This window comes from Hyperolius riggenbachi, chromosome 4 (assembly GCF_040937935.1).
Source record: "Hyperolius riggenbachi isolate aHypRig1 chromosome 4, aHypRig1.pri, whole genome shotgun sequence".
NCBI lineage: Eukaryota > Metazoa > Chordata > Amphibia > Anura > Hyperoliidae > Hyperolius > Hyperolius riggenbachi.
This window is the reverse complement of record NC_090649.1, coordinates 77551819-77578849: the sequence shown is the minus strand read 5'-3', so window position 1 is coordinate 77578849 and position 27031 is coordinate 77551819. Positions and strand designations below refer to the sequence as shown.

General features: G+C 43.6%; 1 protein-coding gene across 6 annotated transcripts in view; it reads right to left on the bottom strand.

The window, feature by feature from the left end:
- The window catches only part of KLHL29 (kelch like family member 29), a 1379660-nt gene that overhangs the window by 1180868 nt on the left and 171761 nt on the right, over nucleotides 1-27031 (bottom strand). For all 6 annotated transcript variants that reach the window (XM_068280223.1, XM_068280220.1, XM_068280224.1 and 3 more), the window contains one exon: nucleotides 1765-1879. The gene's annotated coding sequence lies outside the window, so the exon portion shown is untranslated. The remainder of the gene's footprint in view (nucleotides 1-1764; nucleotides 1880-27031) is intronic.

The window sequence follows — 27031 nt, the reverse complement described above, 5'->3', positions numbered from 1 at the left end:
AGTGTGATACCACCAGTGTACCTGCATAGTAGTGTGATACCACCAGTGTACCTGCATAGTAGTGTGATACCACCAGTGTGCTTGCATAGTAGTGTGATACCACCAGTGTGCCTGCATAGTAGTGTGATACCACCAGTGTGCCTGCATAGTAGTGTGATACCACCAGTGTACCTGCATAGTAGTGTGATACCACCAGTGTGCCTGCACAGTAGAGCCCTGATCAGAAGAGCTGCTAATGCACATGCGCACACGCCAACAAGAAGATCTTTGAGGGGTCCCAGCCCTGGATGCCCTCTACTGAGGAGGAAGGGGGAAGCCTCTTTAGGATTCAGATGCTTCCCCCTCCCAAGGTTAGTACCCCCAGGGGCACTTTTTTCCTACAGGCACACTTTGAGAAAAGGGGGGCATATGGGAGGGTAATATTAATATTATTATTATTTAGTATTTATATAGCGCCGACATATTACGCAGCGCTGTACAGTGTGTATATATATATATATCTTGTCACTAACTGTCCCTCAAAGGAGCTCACAATCTAATCCCTACCATTGCCATATGTCTATATTATGTAGTGTAAGTACTGTAGTCTAGGGCCAATTTTTTTTTAGGGGGAGCCAATTAACTTATCTGTATGTTTTTGAAATGTGGGAGGAAACCGGAGTGCCCGGAGGAAACCCACGCAGACACGGAGAGAACATACAAACTCTTTGCAGATAGTGCCCTGGCCGGGATTAGAACCAGGGACCCAGCGCTGCAAGGCGAGAGAGCTAACCACTACGCCACCGTGTAATAGAAGGAGGTACTGGTGGGGCATAGGGAAAAGGATTACAATTAGATCGTTAGCGTACAGATTGCCATTATTGGCCAATATAGTTAGCCTTTCCAGTTCCCCCCTCCCCTGCTTCAATATAGGTAGCCTCTAGCAACCACCAGAGAGTTGGGCAGTGACTCAGCACAAAGTTCTGTTCCCCCTAGCTCACTCCTCTCTGTGCTGCCAAGCGGAATTGTTCACACCTGAGATCAGTGGTAACCTGGCTACAGTGAAGAGACTGCCAGGCGAACGGTGCACAGTGTTGGCACGTATACTTCAAATGCAGGATGTGAGCAGTGATGTCACTTCCTGTATACAAGCTGTCACTGTGCACTGTTCTCTAGGCTGTCTCTTCACTGCTGATCTGAGGTCTGAAGTATGCCACAGGGCAGCACAGCGAGGAGCGAGCAAGGGGGAACGGAACTTTATGGATGCAGGACGGGGCTAGGACAAGTGGCAGACAGGCAATAAAGTGGCAGGCAAGCCTGATGTGTACCACCTGGCCAACAGCAAAGTACCACCAGTGGTATGCATACCACAGATTGAATAGCCCTGGCATAATGAACTCAAAACCCTTTCTAAAGCTCATGTATTTTACTGCATGCGTTTCACAGCGTACATAACGTGAATGTTGCCTTAGGAAACAGTAAATTATACATAAACAAAAGCTGGTTAAGTATTTTTTTATAGAAGAGAAGACATCAGAGAAGGTTTGGAAAGCATTTATACGCAATTAAGGTGTACTTCCTACAAATGTACACTTGTGAGGGGGTACTTGAGATAATGCTGAAAAGACCGGCTCTCACAAAGGGGCACAACCTGCAATAATATTGACAAACACTTCTCTACAATGTAACGAGGGAACAGATTCTAGTTCTTCATTAATTCCTCTGGCAGGAATGACTCTTCCATTAGCAGGCTACAAGGATAGACCAATATATACTATACATTACCAGCAGCTGCTGACCTCCCCACGGGATTGTCCGATAATTGAACGTTAAGCCCTGTTGAAAGTCTGTTTTTCTTTTATTTTTATTTTCCTCCCAGATCTTGCAGCGTGAGATAGTTCTGAAAGACATAAAAGAAAAAGAATTAAACACAGCTTTCAGATTGAGGATTTCCAGCACAGTATGTTCAATTTTGTATACAGGCAAGTCTAATTATTGTTTTAGCTTGTATGATTGGTCCCCGATATATCAACGGCACTCTGGGTATTGTAGTATTTTGGCATTAGGCTATTATTGTTCAAGACGGCTCGTGTGGAGCTATGGGAAATGTAGTCTCCATGCATCCACCAGGCTAAGATAACAACCAATTAGGAGACACATTAGAATTCCAGATCGGAGAAATGGCCAATGACGCTGATTGTAACAGGGGACCATGTGACTGAAGGATGGGAATTTATGGCGTCTGCCGGCTCCGAATGGCCAAGCCCCTGATGAGTCGGATGACGAAACTAGTTGGGCGTGGCCTGGAGAGCCGGTGAGACGCTAAGACCTCGAGGGGAAAGATACTTTTTAAATGCGCATATTTTATGGAATACATGTGAGTGCACTACTTTTTAATGCTTTTTTTAAATAAACGGAGTTATGCTATGTCAAGCGTTGTTTGAGTTTTAGAACATTTAACGCCGGAGGCAAAGACTTATAAGATATATGCTGAACTGCTGGTCTGTGAGGGGTCGGCCACAGAATCTGGTGAGAGGCTTACCTACTAAGGTGGTGGAGACACGCTGGTGATAATATTGGTCAATAGGGGAGCACTGGTGAAAAGTAGATGCTCATTTATTTAACAGTATCACACTATTGAAGTTTATTTTCTCCACATGATTAATGAGTATAAGAAGAGCGACAACAGAGAAAGGAAGAGTATTACAGGCTGGGCCAAACGTGTTTTGCTGATCTTGATTGATTAGCCATCCCTTCTGGTGAGCTTATATTGTTAACATGTGATGGAATATCGGATTGCATGAAGATTGCGGGAGATATAGAAGTGACTTGTACTAATGGGAGGACTTTATGGCCATTAGTCTGAAAGGAACTTGAATATTGTAATAGATTTGAGAGTTGTTGAGCGCTCTGCTGTTTTGATATTATAATTATGGCTAGCAGTATTCATCAGTGTATCAGTTTGAATTCAAAACAGATGCAGTCTATGCACTAAACCCTGGTGAAATTTGCAATCTTAAAACAGAAGGGAACTTTCAATAATTCAGCTATAAGTGAATATTTGTGGTTACCCACAATGCACCACCTCTGAATATGCAAATTATCTCTTTTCGCCCCCTGTAAACCAGATTAGCATCCAGAACTGCTGGTGTATAGCAATCCTACCAAGCATTGCTTATTAGTAGGAGGGTTTTTCAGTCTCTTTTATCCCCCTATACATTCCTAGTGGTTTGGATCACCCCGAGCTGCTTGGTTACTCTGTTGCACTAAACCCTAATACTAATAAAAAGAATGCAAGGTGTGTATTTAAAGAGAACCAGAGACGGACAACATAATACATTTATACATACCAGCCCCATCAGCATGGATCGCTCCCATGCCGGCGTCCTCCGCCTCCTCGATCGCCGGTTCTGGGTCCCGTCACTTCCGCCAGTCAGGGCCAGTTGACGCAATCGCACTCCCTTCAAACTGCGCAGGCGCTTGCATAGAGCAGGTGCCGGAGGGAGTCCCTGTGGATGCGTACAACTGGCTGCGTCCAGAGGAAGTGACGGTACCCGATACCGGCGATAGAGGCGGCGGAGGATGGCGGCGTAGGAGCGATCCATGCTGATGGGGCTGGAGAAAGCCCCAGGTATGTATAAATCTTTTATGTGTTTTCGTCTCTGGTTCTCTTTAAGTCTCTGGGGGGGGGCACTGCACACCTCTGTTGCACATTTCAGTTGCAGCCTGAATAGGAGCGCTGCCACTTCCTTCGCTGTTCTTTAGATAATGTGTACACCATTTATGGCTAGCTGCCCCAGGTTTAAACTATGTTTAGTGGTTAGTTAGTGCTTAGGTCTCTTCTGTGAGGATCCCTCAACGTGGTGGAAGTGTCTTGTACTGAATGGTCTGTGCGCACACTGTTTATTGGAAGCTAACGTCCTTCATTTTTGCATCTCTTTTGAATGCAAGTCGTGTAATCTCCCCTTGTATTGGGCTCCGCACATGTATACAGCTGGTCAATTCAGGTGCAGCCGGCACTTGGAAGCACTGCCATCTCCTCCTGTTGCACAATTTTGTATATAGGCAAAAATAGCAAAGCTACAGAAATCTCTTTCCTCTCCATATCAAAACTAAGCAGAACTAAAAAAAAAAGAGAAAGTGCTTCTTTCCGCCGCAAGACAAGAATCTGAAATTAGCAATTCACCCCATCGCCGAAATGTAAATCTCGCAGCCTTCTGGGCCGGTAGATTAACCAATATGAGGCATTCACGGGGGAGAGCAGGGAGCGAGCGCGAGTAAGACGGGATGGAAAAAGGCAAAGCGAGGGGAATTGAACGCAATAGAATAAACGTAGGTAATTCATTAAAAATAACAATGGTTCTAATGAACTCTCCGCTACATGAACTGGAGACCTCGCTACATTCATCTGCGCGCCGAGCGCTAAGCCAAACTGGCAGGACAATTTTCGCCTAATATAAACCACAAGAGTCCATTTGACAGAGCTCATGTCCTTACCGGTTTCATTTATTTGTAACTTCTCCCACTTGGCAGAAATATAATGGCGTTTTTTTTCTCTCTGACGCATGCGGTGCCTTCTGAATTTCAGCAAGACACCTAGCGGAGAGATGCAATGTGTGTCCTGCGGTTATAATATCGCACCACTGCACGCCATTATTTTTAGTCTGAAGTCAAATACATATTAGAGTGTGCTGGGGTGTGCACACGGTACATAGGGATGTATTTGGCTAGCTCCCATGGGGGATTAGTTTGATGCACTCCCAGTCCCAGAAGATGACGGCAAGGATATGTGCTGCTAATCTTTCCATTGGTTTGACACACTGAATGTATGTACTATCTATGCATGTGATGCTGGGAATACACGGTTCGTTTCTGTCTCTCGATTCTCCTCTCGATCGTTCTTGTTGCTCTATTCTGCAGTTGATTCTCTTATCTTCTGCTCGTTTTTCTTTTTTTTCCATTCACTGCTATTAAAAATTGAGCGGCGAAAGGATCGAAAGGGAGATCGGACATGTCGGAAATTATCTATCGAACCATCTAATCATCTCAAAAACGATCCGTGTATTCCCAGGGCCATAGTTAGGATACATACTATAAAAAGGGGAATCTCAACATAGTGCATGTGACTATGCAAGAGACTCTTTTCTTGTAACGGAGAGTCAGCCATACTATGGAGTCAGCCATACTATCTCAAAAAAAAACACATATATAAGTAGATAAATACTTGCTCTACTTACATAACACATGCATTGCACTGTCCACGCTTAGATTTTAGTGATTTTTCTATAGTAAGAAAAGAGAAACTGCTTCTTAGGATTCTCCATTTTAACTGTGTCTATCTTGAAGCCAATCCAGGTGTAATTTCCTCTCTTACACTGCTCTGCCCTCGTCCCAGTCTTCAGGCACTAACACCCAGCTCTGCAATAGAGACTGCATTGTCTCAGCATGAGAAATATTGGCCAATCAGAGAGGAACAAAAGTATGGGAGGGGAAAACAGGGGGGGGGGGGGAAGGCTGCATTAGTAAAGTCTGAGAGGAAAGTAAAGAAGCAAAAAAACCACAACCCAGCATGCTCTGCAACTTCCTTTGTGCGGCAATGTACCAAATAAGAGTCAGGTGACCTGGGGAATGATCATTTATCAGAGACTGCTGGGACGTTAAAACAGTGCTTACCGACCAATCGCCGCAATCATCCGCCGCCCCGTCCCTGCCGCAGGTCCCTCTCTCTGCGGTCCCTGAGACGGCCGAGCTGTGCAAGCAGGTCAGGAGCCTCTTTCATTGACTCCTGATGCTGTCAATCAATGTAAGCCAATGGGATTGGTTTACAGTGATGACAGGGTCAGGAGCCAATGAAATTGAGCGGGACAGAAATGCGGTGGCAACAAAAATGCAGCATGTGGCATGTAGCAAGAAGAAGAGCGTCACACTCATGAGTACAGAAAATGGACTTGTCTACTATATCCAGATTACAGTGGCTGGATAGTATACTGGTAAATGCCTCTGACACAGGAGACCAGGGTTTGAATCTTGTCTGTTCCTGTTCAGTAAGTCAGCACCTATTCAGGAGACCTTGGGGGAGACGCCCTAACACTGCTACTGCCTATACTGCGAGCCCTAGTGGCTGCAGCTCTGGCTTTGAGTGCGCCAGGAGAAAAGCACAATATAAATGTTGTGTGTCTTGTCTCTTATTGGGTTAGTATCTAAAGGGGCCCATACACTGGTCGATTTCAGCCATCGATCGATCAATCGATTCTATAGAATCGATCGATCAGAAATCCATTGTATCAAATTTCCCCATTCAATCGATTTGCGGCCGATTTTGATCGATTTGATCTATCTGACAGGGTGGAAAATGTAGGTCGATCTGCTGCTGGCAGCAGATTGATGGCCCATAGAGTTGCATTAGATCCAATGATCCAATAATGAAGTTAGATCGATTTCAATAGATTTCCTTGTGAAATCTATTGGTAATCTGTTCCTAGTGTGTGGCACACATCAGATAGATTCTTGTCAGATTCTACCTGACAGGCATCTGCCAGAAATCTATCTGATGGTTGAATCTGCTGCAAATCCATAAGTGTATGGCCACCGTAACTTTTGGTTTATTTGCCACCAAGGGTATGCTTTAAACAAAGGACCATTATCACAAAAAATGTATTGTTAAAATACATGTGTACACATACAAATTAGATGAACATTTTCCCCTAGAGTAAAATGTACTGTAAACTACTTTTTTCCCCTCTGTAACTGGTACTATTAATATGACAGCTCTAAACCTCCCGACAGGTTTTAGACTAGTCAATCTCCTCATAGGAGATTCCAAAAGTTTCCTTCATTTCTTTCAAAAGCACACTCTGGAAAGGACCTACACAAAGATGCCCATCTGCCTACTCATGTGCCACTATTCTGGCAGTCGGTGCGTATCTACCGTGCAAGGGGTGTTTAAAAAAAATAGGGAAGTCTTGAGAATTCCTCATGAGGAGATTGACTGGTCCGATATCTCAGTAAAAGGTTCAGAGCTGTCAGATTAATACTAATCTACTGTATGTTACAGCTGCACAGGTCATTTACAGTAGAACTACAGGGGAGCAGCGTCTGGGACTGCAGGGAAGGGGGGGGGGGCAGGGCTGTAAGAGGACCCCAACTACACCTCACTCCCTCCGATAAAGGGCTCCACCCTCCAGATCAGGTGTTCTTGTGGCTACACCTGTTATGGGTGTGCAGATTAGGATGTCCACACTTGTTTTATGACCCTTGCAAAATTGGCCCCCAGGCTGTGAAGGGCACCAAGGGGAGGCAAAAGAAAGGGTGTGAATATAGGGAGACCCAATTATTTGTAGTTATGCTCCTGCTTTACACTGATATAAATGGATATGTATGCATACAAATGTATTTTACGTTTTACAGCTTTTCTTCATAGTGGTCCCTTGGGCCTCTTTCCCACCAAGACGTTGCGTTTTAGGGGACGTTATGGTCGCATAACGTACCCCTAACGCAACGCCTGGTGGTGTTCAAGGAGGACGCCAGAGTGAGCCGCGTTATACAGCTCTTTGTGCACACTGCGTCTCCGTGGTGCTGATTGGCTGGCGGGACCACGTGATGCGGAGTGTTCCACTCTGCATCACGTGGTCCTGCCAGCCAATCAGCGCACAAAGCGGCCGCTCCAGGAAGAAAACACTGCACGTCAGCAGTGCAGTGAATATTAATTAGCCATGTGGCTAATTACTGCGCATGGGCAAGCAGTCTAACGCACAGTATGCAGCACTTTCACAGAACGTGCAGTGTTACCCTGTAACGCAATGTGGGCACTGTGAACAGCCCATTGATTTTTTATTACTGTGCGGTGGGCTGCGTTACAGGCTGCTCTAACGTGCGCCTGTAACGTCCCACTGTGAAAGCAGCCTTAAAGGAGACGTAAAAATAGTATTGTGAGAAAACTCGGAAAAGCCGCCGCGAGTACTCAAAGTAAGGCAGCTGATTCCGCGTTCAACATGGCAGCTTGCGCGCATGGGCCTGCATCCACTAGCCTGACAAAGCGCGGAGAAACCGCCGCATGCCCAGTGAACAAGGCGGCGGATTCCGCGGTTTGCACGCATGGGCTTACCGCTAGCAGTATGGCTGAACGCGGGGAAACCGCTGCATGCTCTGACAGCGGTGCGGCTGGCCCCGCGTTCAAACCAACAGATGCATTACAACACATGTCTGGTGTGGCTGGGACTGATAGTGCACACAGGTTCAGAAGGACGCGCGCGCGCGCTGAGAGGCAGAGCCTTTATGGCAGTCAGAAGGGTGTCAGCTGATCCAGCCGATCAGCTGACAATTCTAACAGGTTTCATTGGTCCAGCACTTAGGGGAGGCGCTGGAGAGCGTTTGTGTATATATACTGGGTGCTGGTCATTTCTCTGGTGTCTGGCGTTGCGATCACTACGTGGTAGCACTCAGACCTTATCAGTATCTGTGATATATTCTGTGTTATTATCTAGACCAGTTCCTAGGTGTTGATGATCAAGGACCTCACACCTCAGGAATACTTTATGTGCTAGCTCTCAGACCTTAGCTAGATCCGACAGTGTGCCAGAACCGGCTGGAGTCAGATTGATAGCTTAACCACTTCTCTACCACAGGGTTTTTCACCTAAAAACCACAGCAATTTTCACATTTAAGGGAGGCAAGGGTTAATGGGCTTAATGGGGGTATAATTTATTTAAAAAAAACCTCACTGATGCTGATCAGTCACTAATGCTGTGTTAGTTATCTGAGATCCTCTCAAGAGTGATCTCAGTAACTGTAACAGCATAGTGACTGATACAATGTTTACACACATTCTGCATGAATAAGCACTGTCATTGGCTTTGTGAACACATGTTCACATCAGCCAATCACAGACCAGCGGGTGCCCGACGCGTATGCCCGTCCGCATGCACGCGGACGCGATCGCGCACGCGATCGCGCACGCGAACGCGATCGCGCACGCGAACGCGATCGCGCACAGCAGGAAAATAAACAGGAGTTGCCTATCTACGCCCCTGTGACTCAGGTGAATTTTAAAGGGGCGTAGATAAGCGTGGCAGAGGTTGTTAAGTGGTTAAAGTACTAATTGCATTGTTTATCTGTTATGACCTTCTGCTTTCCTGACTACTCTTCTGATCTCTGATTAGGTACTTCGCTATATCTGATACTCTGTTGCCGTACTCTGCTTGTCTAAGGATTCCGCATCTGTCTCCTGGCTTTGTCCCTGATCTGTCTGTCTGTTGCCGACCTGGCTCGTCCGACCTCGAGAGCTATCTCCTCAGTCAAGAGATAGCTCACAGACCTGTGGGTGACACCCCTCCTGGTGTCACTCACACTTGTCCTTCCTACTCCTAGCCTGACCCCTCCCTTGGGAGAATCTCAGGCTTACGGAAGGAACGTGTTACTGTGCAGTACTCCTTACTGCTGTGCGCCTGCTCCTCAGGTGCAGTCCTCAAAGTATTCCTGTTGCACTAAACACTCTTATTACTCAGGTGTCCAGAGGTTAGAGATATATCTGATTATCGGTGATACTGCAGATCATCAATAATCGGGTATATATCTGTATTCTCGGTGATGCTGCAGATCACCGGTAATCAGACCCTCTCTGTGTTACACCGATCGTTACAAGTATAAGTAAAGTAACACTTTAAAATATCACAGCCATTAGTTACAAGGGAAGTGCCCTGTTTATTGATATAAAAAAATGTGCATTTTAATGACTGGTCTGCATTAAAGCCAACCTGAAGTGAAAATAAACTTATGAGATAAGGAATTGTATGTGTAATACAGCTAAGAAATAGAACATTAGTAGCACAGAAAAGAGACTCATATTGTATTCCAGTACAGGAAGAGTTAAGAAACTTCAGTTGTTATCTATGCAACAGAGCTTCTCTGAGAGCTGGTTCACACTTGAGCACTTTTCAGCGCTTTGCTGATCGCATATAGTGGGAACTGTGCCATAGGAAAACATGGGCATTACTTTGTTTTTTTTCAGTTATAACAGAGCAATTGATAAAGTGTAAAAGAAGCCTAAAGGTGGCCAAACACCATACAATTAAAAGATCCAATTTTTCACCAATTCGATTAATTTCAATCAGTTGTCCCGAAAATTCAAGAGCTTTTCTTTGTTTTCGATCGATAAATCTGATCAAATGTCCCGATTTTTTTTTTTTTTTTTCTTCCGGAGATTGGACATGTTGGAAATTTCAGACCAACTTTAGCAAGAATTGTATGGTGTGTGATGGATTGTCAATTACTTGATGTACAGTTCCAATCAATTTCTTCTGAGCTTTTAATTATTTTATTCAGAATTAGGGAAAAATTGAACATAGGTGTGTGGTACATTGGTCAGATTTTTGAATTGTTACAATCAGTCAGAAAAAAATAATTGCTACTCTTGAACTGAACAGATATTTAACAAATTGTATGATGTGTGGCCAGCAAAACAAGAAACAATGAGAGACCGGTTGAGATGAGGTTTTACTGCAAGTTCAAAGGGTCAATAGCTCTGCTCTGTTTTACAGTTTCAAATAAAGAGTGTGGTTTCTAAACTGCAAATATGACAGTATGATGCAATGTTATTAAAAAAAAAGCTATATAACTGAAAATAAAAATCAGAGACACTTTTCTTTGCTACTCATGTTCTATTCATTATCCGTGCTACCCATACAATTCATTATATATACAGTAGTTTGAGCAGCTGGGATATGACCCATAAGCTATACATTGTATGATTTTATTCCGCAGACATGCTCCGTTCGCTCTTAAATTTCCTCGTGTTTGTCATCTTATTTACTCACGCGTGTTTAAGTCATATTTAACTCGTGCGGTTTCCTGCTTAATTGCCGCTGAGCGTCATGTCATCGTAACGCCTGACTAAAACGGAATCAATTAAAAAATAATTCTGAAGTATTATGTAATCCATAATTAGTCACATTTTGACATTAGCTCTTCTCCATGATTAGAAAAAAAAAAAAAAAGCAAAACGCACATTAGCATAGAAGATGAGTTAATTAAAAACCTTTCAAGCTTTAAGGGTGATATTTGGATTTGTGGGGAAAACAAAAACCAGTCAAACAGCACCAATTCCAGGTCACAACAACCAAGGAGAAGATGCAAACAAGTAATAACATATAGCTAACTTTCTACAACTTTACTCGGAGACCGGTAGCTCTACTACTCGATGAATAAGCAAAGCGTGCATTAGCATACAGGACGTGTTAATTGAAATCCTTTCAAGTATTAGGAGCGATATATTAGAATACCGTGGAAACAAATAAACTATAAAAAAAGTAAAACAGAATCAACTCCGGCACACAAGAAGAATTAACTATAGCTGACATTCTTAAAGGTGCACTAGGGTGAAAAATTGTAAAATTTAAAATATGTGCAAACATAAATAAATAAAAAGTATGTTTTTTTCTAGAGTAAAATGAGCCATAAATTACCTTTCTCCTATGTTGCTGTCACTTACAGTAGGTAGTAGAAAATCTGACAGAAGTGACAGGTTTTGGACAAGTCCATCTCTTCATGGGGGATTCTCAGGGATGTATTTATTTTCAAAAGCACTTAGTGAATGGTAGTTGCTCTGTCCAACTGCCAAAAAACTGTGTAGGGAGCAGGAAAGCTGGCCAGCATTATTGTTTCAATCTTTTTCATGGAATATCTTTATAAAGAATAAAAGCCTTGCTGAGAATCTCCTATGAAGTGATGGACTAGTCCAAAACCTGTCACTTCTGTCAGATTTCTACTACCTACTGTAAGTGACGGCAACATAGGAGAAAAGTAATTTATGGCTCATTTTACTCTGGAAAAAAATGTACTTCTTATTTGTCTATGTTTGCACACAATTTAAATTTTAAAATATTTATCATAGTGCCCCTTTAACTGCTTGCAAACTAGATGGCTCTGGCGAATTTGATCTGGGAATACACATTATTTTTTGTGGAGAATCGCTCCGATAGATGCCTTCGATGATAAACTTCCGACATGTCCGATTCTCAGCTCGATTCTGTTTCCGCTCGATTTGAATATGAATGGAAAAAAGATAAGATAAACGAAGATAAAAGAATCAAGCAGAAAATCGAATGGCTAATAGATCATGCGGCGAATTGAACGCGAAAAACGTAACGTATATTCCCAGCATAGAGCCTGTGGCTTTTTAAGCAATGTGATTGTTGTAATTAGCTGTAATTTTAAAGTGGGATTATCAGCCACAAAATCATTTTCCATGTACCCACTGCTCTGTGTTTGTTATGAAGTCTACATGTAGACAGCACTGCAAGCATTCCAATATAATATTCATAAATGTTTCTGCTGTAATGGATCTTATCGGACTCAGCCTGGCTCTATTCTGGACAAAAGTGGGAGGTGCCCAGTAGGAACAAAAACCCAAATTAGAATGAAATATACAAAAAACTCACAAAGGGTATATTTATAAAAAAAAAACTATATTTAAAGCTTTATTTCATGAGCACTGTACAGCTTTAAATAAGGATTTATTTTAATATACTCTGTGAGTTTTTTGTATATTTCATTCTAATTTGGGTTTTTTGTTCCTATTGGGCGCCTCCCACTTTTGTCTAGTCAAAAATACCCTACATCTGTAGGGTCTGTACCACACAATTCAATTGTGAGATACAATTTTTTTCGGAGCAGCAACCAAACCTCTACCTCTGAAAGGCTGAGTGGGGATGGTACTTCTCCACATGTCTATATGAGTGGTTGCATCTGGTGGCAACCCTCCTTTGTGAGTATATATTTTTATTATCTCAACCTATTTACCACAACAAAAACGATATTACACTGGGCTCCCGGTGTCCACGCGTCCTTTTCGGTTTCTACCAGTGTCAAGTGGCTCTATTCTGGTACAATGCTGGGATGAGGAAAGGTTGTTATCTCCCCTCCCACATTCCTGCTCCTCACTGATTGGCTGAGGGCAGTTCAATGCGACACGAGGCTGAGAAGGGAAATACACCTCATTTTTCTGCAGAGGCTGCTGAAATACGATCTATGCTGTGCTCACATGTGTTTACAAAGCAAGCTAGACATGTTTCAAGAAAATAAAAAGTGTAAGGTAGGAAATGACATCAGGATTGGCTTCAGTCAGAGGTAGTAAAAATGGAAAATGCTTAAAAACCGTGTTCTCTTTATTTGCTACATAAAATTCCCTGAAATCAAAAATTAGACAGTACAATACATATGTTATGCAAGTAGATCAAGTATTTATCTACTTATATATGTGTTTTTTTTCCCTGGGGCAGTATGGCTGTGCCTGCTGCTTTAAGGCTAGAGCCGCACGTTTAAGATTTGCAATGAAGGCTCTAATGCTAGGTACACACTATGACATTTTCTGGCAGATTTAATGTCAGATCGATTTTTTTCAACATGTCAAAGCATTTCCGATTGATTTCCGTTTTTGTTGTGGTAAATCGGTTAAGATAATAAAGTGAATGGAAAAAGGTGGAAATCAGATCGGACATGTTGAAAATAATCGATCTGACAGTACATCTGCCAGAAAATCTCATAGTGTGTACCTAGCATAAGGCAGGGGTCACACTTGTCCTAGTGTTTGTTAGCGCAATTTCAACGTTTCTGGTGTTCTGCAATCATGTTTTTCCATATGCGACTTCTCACATTAGTTTGTTATTTTCCATATGATGGCAAAATACACTGTAATTTGGGACAAGCGCATCGTGCAAAGAAAAAAAAAGAAACAAAAAACCCGAAAAGCTGTACAATTTTCAAACGTGGAAAAGAATGGGCAAATGGAACATGACCGAACATAAACAATTTCCGATTCCCGAGCGTCATTTACTTCATTGACGAGTGCGGTGGTGCACATTTTGCTGCACAGGGTAAAATGCATGCAAATCTAACAAGTGTACCTCTATCTTAGAGAAACTGTAGGCCCCTTTTACACTTAATCAGTTGCTCTCAGTTATAACTGAAAGAAAACTGATTCTGACAGCTCATGGCAAGTTCCATGTTTGTCTGTCTCCTATGAAGCCAATTGTGTCGTCATGTCCTCCCTGCTTCCTGATAATTCGACTCACAAAAAAGATCCTAATGGTTCATGATCCGGACAACACTACTGTGCAGTGAATATTAATTAGCCATGTGGCTAGGAACAATAGCGGACTCCTGCAGTATACTCTAACGGAACATATGCCTTGATTTTTCAGTGCTGTAAGCTGGACTGCATTACAAGCTGCTGTAATATGAGCCTGTATACATAGTACAAATGCATCTCTAGCCTTCAGGCTAGCAACGTGTTCTGTTGTTGCGCAGGGGAGGGGGGGGGCAAGAGTGTTGTCAGGCGCCAGACAGGGTGAGTGAGGAGAAAAATGCTCACAGCCGACACCCAGCTGAATCAATGGCCCTCCACCAGAAAGTTGCCAGTGGGAAAAGTTTCATCTACCAAAAAGACAATAACGTGCCACAAAGCAGAACTGACCACACAGTGGCTAAAGGAGAAATATATATATATATATATATATATATATATATATATATATATATATATATATATACATATACATATATATATACAGTGGCTTGCAAAAGTATTCGGCCCCCTTGAAGTTTTCCACATTTTGTCATATTACTGCCACAAACATGAATCAATTTTATTGGAATGCCACATGAAAGACCAATACAAAGTGGTGTAGGCATGAGAAGTGGAACGAAAATCATACATAATTCCAAACATTTTTTTACAAATAAATAACTGCAAAGTGGTGTGTGCATAATTACTCAGCCCTCTTTGATCTGAGTGCAGTCAGTTGCCTATAGACATTGCCTGATGAGTGCTAATGACTATACAGAGTGAACCTGTGTGTAATCTAATGTCAGTACAAATACAGCTGCTCTGTGAGGGCCTCAGAGGTTGTCTAATAGAATATTGGGAGCAATAACACTGTGAAGTCGTGAAGTCCAAAGAACACACAAGACAGGTCAGGGATAAAACTATTGAGACATTTAAAGTAGGCTTAGGCTACAAAAAGATTTCCAAAGCCTTGAACAACCCATGGAGCACTGTTCAAGCGATCATTCAGAAATGGAAGCAGTATGGCACAACTGTACACCTACCAAGACAAGGCCATCCACCTAAACTCATGGGCCAAACAAGGAGAGCGCTGATCAGAAATGCAGTCAAGAAGCCCATGGTGACTCGGGACGAGCTGCAGATATCTACAGCTCAGGTGGGAGACTCTGTCCATAGGACAACTATTAGTCATGCACTGCACAAAGTTGGCCTTTATGGAAGAGTGGCAAGAAGAAAGGCATTGTTAACAGAAAGCAAAAGAAGACCCGTTTGCAGGTTGCCACAAGCCATGTGGGGGACACAGCAACCATGTGGAAAAAGGTGCTCTGGTCAGGTGAGACCAAAATGGAACTTTTTGGCCAAAATGCAAAACACTATGTGTGGCAGAAAACTAACACTGCACATCACTCTGAACACACCATCCCCACTGTCAAACATGGAGGTGGCAGTATCATGCTCGGGGGTGCATCTCTTTACAGGGACAGGGAAGCTGGTCAGAGTTAATGGGAAGATGGATGGAGCCAAATACAGGGCAAACTTGGAAGAAAACCTCTTGGAGACTGCGAAAGACTTGAGACTGGGGTGGAGGTTCACCTTCCAGCAGGACAATGACCCTAAACATAAAGCCAGTGCAACAATGGAATGGTTTAAAGAGAACCCGAGGTGGGTTTGAAGAATATTATCGCAATACAGAGGCTGGATCTGCCTATACAGCCCAGCCTCTGTTGCTATCCCAAACCCCCCTAAGGTCCCCCTGCACTCTGCAATCCCTCATAAATCACAGCCACGCTGCTGACAAACAGCTTGTCAGAGCTGGCTGTGTTTATCTCTATAGTGTCAGTCTGCTGCTCTCCCCGCCTCCTGCAGAACTCCAGTCCCCGCCTGCATCCCTTCCCTCCCTGCTGATTGGAGGGAAGGGACGGGGGCAGGGACCGGAGCTCTGCAGGAGGCGGGGAGCAGCTGAGACTGACACTACAGATATAAACACAGCCTCACAGCATGGCTGTGATTTATGAGGGATTGCAGAGTGCAGGGGGACCTTAGTGGGGTTTGGGATAGCAACAGAGGCTGGGCTGTATAGGCAGATCCAGCCTCTGTATGCAGATAACATTCTTTAAACACACCTCGGGTTCTCTTTAAAACAAAACATATCTATGTGTTAGAATGGCCCAGTCAAAGTCCAGATCTAAATCCAATCGAGCATCTGTGGCAAGATCTGAAAACTGCTGTTCACAAATGCTGTCCATCTAATCTGACTGAGCTGGAGCTGTTTTGCAAAGAAGAATGGGCAAGGATTTCAGTCTCTAGATGTGCAAAGCTGGTAGAGACATACCCTAAAAGACTGGCAGCTGTAATAGCAGCAAAAGGTGGTTCTACAAAGTATTGACTCAGGGGGACGAATAATTACGCACACCCCACTTTGCAGTTATTTATTTGTAAAAAATGTTTGGAATGATGTATGATTTTCGATCCACTTCTCACATGTACATCACTTTGTATTTGTCTTTCACGCGGAATTTCAATAAAATTGATGCATGTTTGTGGCAGTAATATGACAAAATGTGGAAAACTTCAAGGGGGCCGAATACTTTTGCAAGCCACTGTATATATATATATATATATATATATATATATATATATATATATATATATATATATATATATATATATATATATATATATATATATATATATATATATATACACACACACACACACACACACACACACACACACGTTTCAGAGCTATTGCTATGTTATTGTACCCTTGACTGTTGCAATGACTAAAATGATTGAGTAAAAAGTAAATAAACGAGTGAGTAAAATAAATGAATGAAATAGACGACCTTCGCTTTCCACCAATGGATTGCATTCTATGTGGAGGTCCATTGTGAGGCGTACATGTAATAAAAGCGCCTGGAGAGAAGGGTGCAGGGGATTGCTGCTCGCAGAATAATGGTAACATTACAGATACTTCTTTCTTCCAACAGTAAAATATTTTTATGTCATTTGGTGATTTTGGATACGTCCACAATAAACTAGTCATTCACGGACATTGGGCTTGATTCACTAAACCATGATAACTCAAATATCACACCTTATCAAAGATATCACACCTTATCAAGGTTAACACACCTTATCAACGTTAACACGCCTTATCAGAGTAGCATAGCGAGCACTACAAACGTATGCCTGCTAATTGCAATGGCACTTGTCCTGCCCTGAGCCCCTGCGGGTTCGTAGCTCTCACTATGCTACTCTGATAAGGCGTGTTAACGTTGGTAAGGTGTGATATCATTGATAAGGTGTGATATTTGAGTTATCACGATTTAGTGAAACAAGCCCCTTGTGCGGACATCCTCTTGTTGGTAGTAAAATATTGGTAATGTTTACCGATATTTTGCTATGACCTAACCTAACCCTACTCTCACACAGAACCCTCCCTCTACCGATGCCTAACCCTAATACCTCCCCTGCTGGTCCCTAACCCCCCCCCCCCCCCCCCCGCCTGGTGGTGCCTAATCCATCTAACCCAAATCCCCCTCCCCCCATGGTGCCACAAAACCATGATTAGCGGCAATAGATGGAAATTTGGGTGCCCAGAAATTATTTATGGCCGCAATTTCCAGGCACCCCAAATTCCATCTATTGCTTCATTTAATCGGGCGCCTCATGCGTCCGGATTTCCCTCTGTTATTGCTAATCGTGGCTTATATCACTGCAGCCTATGGCTGTGCCTTTCTTTCCTGTTTGCTCTGTGTGCCTTTTTTTTCCTGATTGTGTGCTGAGGCTTTGCGGTATGTGCAGTGAATGCTCTGTGACGTGTTATATCATTACAGGAGGAACGGCTTCATCCACACTTGGACACTGGACTGAAGTGCTGCAACTTCTAAAGAAGTGTTGTCTCACTTCAGAGAAGAGTGTTATTTTACTTGCTTTTTTCCCTATCTAATGTCGACTCCATTTATAGCATTACATTATGGTATATATAACGTACATCACGTACAGCTAATTGGCTAGTAACAGAGTGGAAGAGCTGTTCTTGCAGCACACCGCCACTGCCAGAAACACTTTGCTACTCATCACCAGGTGATTTTTTGCTAAGACAATGTCAATTTTTTTATTAATAGGCTGACATTTTCTGTGCAGTTGAGTGCTGGTGCTTGATCATTTGGCCGCTCAGTCTTGGCCATAATGCTGAAGGGTTTAGAACAGGGATGTCAAACTTAGATACAAAGTGAGCCGAGATCAAACACCGGGACCTAGTCTTGTGCCAACCTCAATGTCTACTGGCCTCCTTTCTCCCTGGTGTCTAATGGCTCCCCTCCAACCCCTATACAGTTCCCTGGTGTCTAGTGGTCATCCTCCCTTCCCTATACAGTTCCCTGCTGTCTAGAGCAAGAGGCGCCTCTCCAGTCCCAGAAAGAGGCTCTAAAGTGATCTTCCAACACTGACAAAAAATAAAGGTTTTTTTTTTTGTTTTGTTTTTAGTGAACATCCTGCTGACACATACTGTATTTTTGGACTATAACAATAATGGGAAAAAAAGTCACTGTATCTTAAAGTCCAAATGCAGGGAGTTCCAGACTTGAGAAAGCCTGCCAATATGAACCTCCAAACCCGCCGCAATGTCTGGGACTCCCTGAACTGGGCCCATGCAGAGGATAACACGGGGACACAAAGGGGCATAGAGAAGGACACAAGGACCACAGAGGCGGACACGTGGGGGACACAGGAGGACAAAGGAAAACACAGGAGGTACAAAGGGACATGAGGTAACAAAGGGGGCATAATCCACAAGATGCCCCTTCACCATGGATGCACCAGGTTTAGCATATATATTTTCCCCCTGGTTTTTGTCCTCTAAACCCAGGTGCATTTTATGGTCAGGAGCATCTTATAGTCCGAAAAATACGGTAACTAATTTCCCGACCATGCAATTTTCTGTCAGATAGACGGGTCGAATAGATTATTTCTGACTGGTACGATCTGCTTTCCGATAGTCTTTCTGATCGATTTTGTACAGAAGTGATCAGAAAATCGAAAACCAGATTGGACCTGTTAGAAATAATCTATTAGACCCGTCTATCTGACGGGAAATTGCATGGTGTGTACCAGGCATTAGTGTGCTTAGTTGGTCGGCGGTATAAATCTATGGGTAGAGAATAGATGAGGCTGCTGCTGGTAGGGGAGGCCTCTGTGCTTTAATCACGCTGTTTAATAATCTGCCAGGAATCATGTTTCATGAAAACCCTTTTTTAACTGTCCAAAAAAATGAATCATTACCCACACAAAGGGTTAAACATTTGTCACTTAGCACATGTTCCTCCCCTCCGGCGCCTGGAGACGTAGCGAGCCGTATGCAGTCTCACTACAGCCGGATACACACTGGGGAGGCTGAATACCAATCATTAATCATACAGGACTTTTTTTTTTTGTAATTTGGTGATACTATTAATGGGCTTCTCGCTAAATATTCCATGCTGCTTGTTGCCAGTGGCTAAAAAGCAAAAGAGAAGCATCTTACTTATGATAATTAAAAAGGAGGGAAAAAAACACAAATCCCATGTGTTCCTGAGCGATATATATATATAATATTAAAGCACACTGGAACGAAGTTTAAATGTACAAAATGGCCAATCGGGGGGGGGGGGGGGGGCTATTTGCTGGGCTCCCCTATGCTTTGTGGTTGGCCCTTCCGTTCTTGCATGAAGCATGCATGCTCAGTCCACTTGCATACTCTTTTCATGCACAATCCCTTTTTATTATCCTATATAATGAAACCCTTGTGTCTCTGTGTCCCAGGGGTTGTGTGTGTGTGTGTGTGGGGGGGTCCATGCTCTGCGCAACTGCGCATGTCCAGGGACGCAGAGACACGGTGGGGGAGTGATGCGCGGCTTGCAGGGAAGGACAGGGCTAAGTGGTGGGTGTGTGCATGCACACATGCGTGGTGACAGACCTAAAGCCCGTTTTGAAACGGCTTAGGTCAACTAGTTATATAATATTTATTTAGCACCGACATCTTCCACAGCACTGTACAGAGTATATGGTCTTGTTACTTAACTGTCCCTCAGAGGGGCTCACAATCTTATCCCTTCCATAGGCATCTGTCTATGTATGTATCATGTAGTGTACGTTTCTTAGTCTAGGGCCCATTTAGGGGAAGCCAATTAACTTATCTGTATGAATTTTGGGATGTGGTAGGAAACCGGAGTGCCCAGAGGAAACTCACGTAGTCACGGGTAGAATATATAACCTCCTTCCAGATAGTGCCCTGGTTGGTATTTGAACCGGGGACTCAGGGCTACAAGGCGAGAGTGCTAACCACACCCCCGTGCTGCCCAACAGGCTATATGCCACAGCCTCAGTCGAGAGCATCCTGGGCCTGTGTGGTTACAAATGTATGTGTACCGTGCTTGCCCAGAACGCTTAGGGCTGCTGTGCACTGGTGTTTGGAAGCTCTATCCAAGGCAAGTGTGCGGAGTGGCAGTAACATGCGGCCTGGCTCCAACTAGCCCCAGCTTTGTGAAGACAGAAGTGAGGGCTGCTCAGCTGAGGAGCCATCAAGGTTATGGGTGGCAATGAAGAACCCCCAGGCATGGCCAACTCTTGTATTAATTTATTGTTCAGGTACCCTTTAGGCCCTTTTTACACTATGAGACTTTCTTTGTACTGCATTACTCTTTCTGCATGCAAGGTAAAGCAACTGCAATGAAAGTCTATGTAGACCAGTAGACGTTTCCAAATCATTGCCGCAAAGTCATCAGTGCATTACCGTCGGACTTCCATGGCGACTGAATGTCTGGAAGACTATGGACAAACACAGAAATTTTAAATAAGTTGGCGGCAGCGGTGTGGCGGAATGAAGCAAACATGACGAGTAATTTAGGAATCCCAGTAATGTACTTCCTGTCTAGCAGGGAGCACGTCACAGGGCCAGGAGCGGCAATGGGCAGCGAAGCGCATCCGTGGGGGTGTGCAAGGGGATGGCGCTATGTATATGACCCTCTCGGCACAGTCTGCCACAAGGTCATATGAATCAATTTGTGCATTGGGGGCTACTGAGACCCAGAGAACGCAATATTGTTTGCTGTTCACTAAAGGGAAACTTTGAAACCTTGCTGAAATCTATTGAAAATCTACTTGCAGCATGTGGATGAATGTAACCTCTCTTTAAACAGATTCAGATCAGAGATGGATCCATTTGCCCCTTTGGGTGGCAATCTGTGTGTATGGCCACCAATGTGGCAATCAAATTATAATCTCCCTTATCCTTTCACCATTAATAAAAAATAATCCACCTGTGCACTTAACATACTGGAATACTGCTCGTTTGAAGCCTCTGTTGTGAATTCCTATTCCACGTTTAGCTCCACACGAGATTCTCATCATTTGGGAAATAGCTGTTTAATTTAGATTTTTTTTCTTTTTTACTGAAAGCAAGCCTACTCCACATATTGCTAAACAACCTCAGCATCTGCTCATTGATTTTGATGGATGGGCTCGTTAGCATCAGATACTTTTTCATATTTCAAGGCAAACGCATACGTGGGGAGGGAAAAAAACTCCGACATTAATCTTAATTCCCGGCCTTGCATTTTCACAATGCTCAAAATAAAGAAACACAATGAAAAGCAATGAAAATGTATGCCTTGATACACGGACAGATGTAGCAGGAATTACCGGAGCGGACGCTGTCAGCACTTGCTGGATGCCGGTTTAGCAAACGAGCCAGCGACCATATTGTTATAAGAGGGAGCCAAATGTTTGGCTAGACCTTCTATGATAGATTACATTTATTTAGATTGTTCTAAGAGCAAATTTGCCACCCACGTGCCTGGCCTTTCTCTGCTGGGCAGGCGTAGCTGTGAAAGGGTTTCTTCCACGTTGATTCTCTTCAGGGAGAATGCATAAAGAAGCATGTGGTCAGTCTGATCAATTTGTAAGTCTCTGCTTGCAGTGTTCTCCCCAGGCTCTTGCAGCCGGGTCCTCCACCCGGCTAGTTTTGGTGAGCACCCGACTGTTATCAGCTCACCTCCTATGCTGTAGTGTAAGCATAATTGCTAACAGAAGCGCAGGCCCTGCACTCTCTCGTCTCACCCCACCCAGCTACTTTTTCATGCCACCCGACTAATATTTCATGCCACCCGGCTGGAAAAAAATTCTGGGGAGAACACTGGCTTGGCTGCCTGTATTCACAACCAACTTTTGTTTCCTATAGGCCAATGAGAGAGTAGACGAGGCGGCATCCACCACTCTTCGGTTCAATTCAGCAATCTGATGTATACAGTACACATACAGCAGGCACAAGAGATGGCAGTTTTGCAGGGATACCCACTTCCTCGGAGACCGCAAAGTATCAAAATATCGGTGATACTTTGTGGTCTCTGAGGAAGCAGGTATCGCTGCAAACGGCTGTCAAAAACCTAAGAGAAGTGGATAGTGGGGAAAAAACAAACACTCTGCAATGAAGCTTTTCCTCCACTGCTGTTATGCCACCCTGGAAGGTATTTTCAGTTCTTTACAGGACAACTGAAGCGAGAGAGATATGGAGGCTGCCATATTTATTTCCTTTTATACAATAACAGTTGCCTGGCAGTCCAGCCGATCCTCTGCCTCTAATGCTTTTAGCCATAGACCCTGAACAAGCATGCAGCAGGTCAGGTGTTTCTGACATCAATGTCAGATCTGCCAAGATTAGCTGCATGCTTGTTTCTGGTGTTACTTAGACACTACTGTAGCCAAAAAGACCAGCAGAGCTGCCAGGCAACTGGTATTGCTTAAAAGAAAATATATATGCCCACTTTCATATCCCTCTCGCTTCAGGTGTCCTTTAACCTCCCTGGCGTTCTGGACAAGCTAGGCCCATCTAGAGACGCCGGAGGTCACCGCTCAGGCCCCGCTGGGCCGATTTGAATATTTATTTTTTTAAACACGCAGCAAGCAAAGTGCTGTACCTGATCACCGGCGCTCACCGCCGCGATACAGGCCCCCCCCCCCCAAGACCCCGTGCGCTGCCTGGCCAATCAGTGCCAGGCAGCGCTGAGGGGTGGATCGGGACTCCCTGTGACGTCACGACGTCGCAAACGGGATTTCCGGACGGGTCTTTGCGCCTGCGGCAATCGGAGGGCAAGGAGGGACGCCGGCTAGCGCTAGGCTAGCTACATGATAAATAAAAAAAAATGTGCAAAAAAAGTTCCCGCGGCCGCGGGAATCAGAACGCCAAGCAGGTTAAAGTAATATGGCAGAAGTGGCAAAGTGCAAAAAGAACCAGTTTTGCTAAATGCTGATTTATTGTATCAAAAAGTAAAATGCAAACATCATGTGCATAACTCACATAGGCAAACTTGTGGTGTAGACATACCAAGTTGGAGTGGGCTATCTTCTGGCTAACCAAAACACAACTTGTTTCAAACGTAGTGCCAACCCCCTATTTTCTTTATACTGCTTGGTCCATTAAAGTAAACCTGTAACAAAACAAAGGGCCCTCAGGGGATACTTACTTCGGGAGGGGGAAGTCTCTGAGTCCTAAAGAGGCTTACCTGTCCTGCTAAGCACCCCCGTTCCAGCGCTGGCATCCACTGATGCACAAGCACAGTGGGAATCCAGCTCAAGACCCATAACCAGCCTGTGGTGCACCTCCCGCTGGAGCAGTAGCAGCTTTCCCTTTGGGCTCAGGCAGAAATGGCCGAGCCCGATCATGTCCGCTCTACAGCGCAGGCGTGTGGTGTTTGTGCTTGCACAGCAGAACGGATCCGATCGGGCTTGGCAATTTCCGCTGGAGCCCATGAGAAAGTGGCTACTGCACCTGCGTGACGCATGTCACAGACTTGTTATGGACAGTTCGGGGGTCCCAGCACAGGATTGAGAGGATGGAATAGGAAGGGGGAAGCTTCTTAAGGTTTCAGAGACTTTACCTTCCTGAGCTAAGTACCCCCTAAAGGCATTTTTTTCATTGCAGGTGTAGTTTAATGTGTTTAGTCAGCCAGGGCTGTCTTGTTGATGTGCTGGGGGCAAATGTCGGTGTGTATGTGGGGGAGCAGCTAAATTCATGACTGCAGAGACTATGGTGGAGTAGTTGGTGGAAGCTATATCAGGGTCAGTGATGGATGACAAGGTGCTCAAGGGTTTCAAAGAATCAGAAAATGACTGGAGATCGAGGTTGTTGATCATTCCTGCACAAGCTACTGGGCATCTATGCTGTGCTCACATAGGTTTACAAAGCAAGATGGATATGACAGTGCAGTTTGCAGTATAGAGCTCATTGGGGAGAAGGTCTGGCAATGCATACACCATTTCAGGCAGGGGAAGAAAAAAAAAAAATAAGGAAGGAAATGACATCAGGATTGGTTTCAGTCAGACAGTACAGATGGAAAATGCCTGGAACAGTATTCTCTTTATTTACTACATAAAATGCATTGAAATCAAAACATGGACAGCACAATACATATGTAAATTATTATTTATCTGCTTATATGTTTTTTTTTCCTGTGATGATATGGCTGTCCCTGCTGTAGTACGGATAATTACTAGAAAATTAGTAGCAAAGAAAATATTCTCATATTTTTATTTTCAGTTATATAGTGTTTTTTTATAACATTGCATCATTCTCTAATATTTGCAGTTTACACACTACTCAGCATTCTAAATGAATTTACAGAGCAGGCAGGTGAACTTTTGAACCCTTCTCTGCAAATAAACAAACAATTCAGCGCTAGAAACTCGAGATAATAAGCTTCAGAAGACAGAGCTCTCTGCAACTTTGAAAGTCATAGAGCTCAATGGCTCTTTTGCATAGATAACAACTGGAGTTTCCTAACTTTTCCTGTACTGGAAACAATATTAGACTTATGTCTCTGCTCCTAATGTTTTATTTGTTATCTGTACTACACTACCAATTCATTTTCCGCTTCAGTGTCTCTTTAAAAGGTGTCCCTTTTTCTTATCTCAAAAAATTAGGGAGGTTTGTGATAAGGTTCTCTGGTCGTGTGTAGCCAGCAGAAACCTGTGGTGTTCCACAAACTCATAGCGGATTCCTCAGATGTTTAGATCTTTAGTGAACAGGAGAGATTTTCCTGCTGAAAGGACCAGACCACAAAGTACACAGGTGAGAGCAATGCCAGATAATATCATTACGTTTGCAGGTAGAAGAAATGTTCTGTATTGTGTGCAATCTTATCTTAAAATATAAAGAGAGACATTCAAAAGGTCATTCAAATGACATAAAGAAGTTAAAATATGCCAGCTCTACAGATGGATTTTTCTGCCAACATAGATCTGTTGCAAAGACTGAAAAAAAAAAAAAAAAGTATGATCTTGGATGAACTAATGTTCAACTCAAAATCCGATGTTTCTTCAGACTACCAAGCAGCATATAACAAATCTGTCAGGGCTCCTAGCTCTAGTAAACCGGTCATGCTGCTGTTTAAATCCCCTCTCCAGGCACAGATGTAAATATACCATCTGATAGCTTTAGTAATCACAGTGCACACATTATCTCTATACTCTTTATACTGTTTTTTAAAATACATTTTTCAAATCGAGACATCAGCAAAACTGTGGTTTGTACATAAGCAAATTGTATTTGCCACTTTGAAAGTTGAGAACATCGTAGGCTACAATGGAGAACGGTGGTTTTCTTTCAAACAGTCATTGTCCAGTTTCTGAAGATCTTCACTCTAAAGACTAGCAGGGGACGGGTTCAATGGCAGTCAATTGGATGCCTACTGGAACTTTTTCTTTAAAGAATACCCGAGGTGACATGTGACATGATGAGATAGACATGGGTTTGTACAGTGCCTAGCACACAAATAACTATGCTGTGTTCCTTTTTTTCTTTCTCTGCCTGAAAGAGTTAAATATCAGGTATGTAAGTGGCTGACTCAGTCCAGACTCAGAAACAATTGTCGACCGCACGAGTCTTCGTGGGTGATGCTACCGGATTGGTGATGTATTAATAATACCATCAGCTGTCACTACTTTTATCACGATGTAACACTCGCTATTAAAGAGGCAGTAAGAATCAGCTGGAGCCCATGTGTAATGATTGTTTGTGTACTCAGTCCTGACTCAGACAGGGAGTGACAAGAGTGTGACCCTCACTGATAAGAAATTCCAACTATAAAACACTTTCCTAGCAGAAAATGGTTTCTGAGAGCAGGAAAGAGATAAAAAGGGTCAATAATTCATAGATTTTAGCTCTGGCATACTTCAATGAATGTGTCATTGAGCAAAAATATTAAAACAGTTAAAACGTAGATTTAAATATAAAATAAAATTGTGGAATATCTTAAAAAGTCATTTTTAGGAGAAGGAAGATAGATACAATTACAATCATTTATTTCATTAGTTTATTTTCACACTGGGTTTCCTTTCAGTAGCCTTGCAGATTTAGGATTGTACTTCCGAGTTACGGCGCATTCAGGAGAGTAGTGCATGAGAGGGCCTGAGCATCTGAATGCTCAGTAGGTCCTCTTGTGCACTTGTTTTTTTCTATGCCTGTAGCCTGCTGTGTGTGAGCGAGCACGAAGAGGCAGGGAGAGGGGTGGAAGGGGCTTTCCTAATGCTGGAGTGAGCAGTATGCAGCAGTCCCTTTCCTACAAAGGATGCCCCATCCTGTGCAAGCTGCCGACAAGCTCCTTGTTGCCGATTTTGGGGGGCTGGTGCAATAGTCAAGGGGACACAAAACAGAGACGGAAGGACAAAGAGGTATGAAATAGACTCACTAACATGCCTCTTTGTCCCAATTATTATGCAAATTCCGCCTCAGGTACACTTTAAAGAGGAACTCCAGTGAAAATAATGTAAAATCTTTCCTCTCCCTGATTTACATTCTGACATTTATCATGTGGTGACATCTTTACTGCTGGCAGGTGATGTCAGTGGAAGGAGATGCTGCTTGCTTTTCTATGCAGCTGGAAACAGCTGTAAACAGCTATTTCCCACAATGCAATGAGGTTCACAGACAGGAAGCTGTCAGGACACCATGGTCCT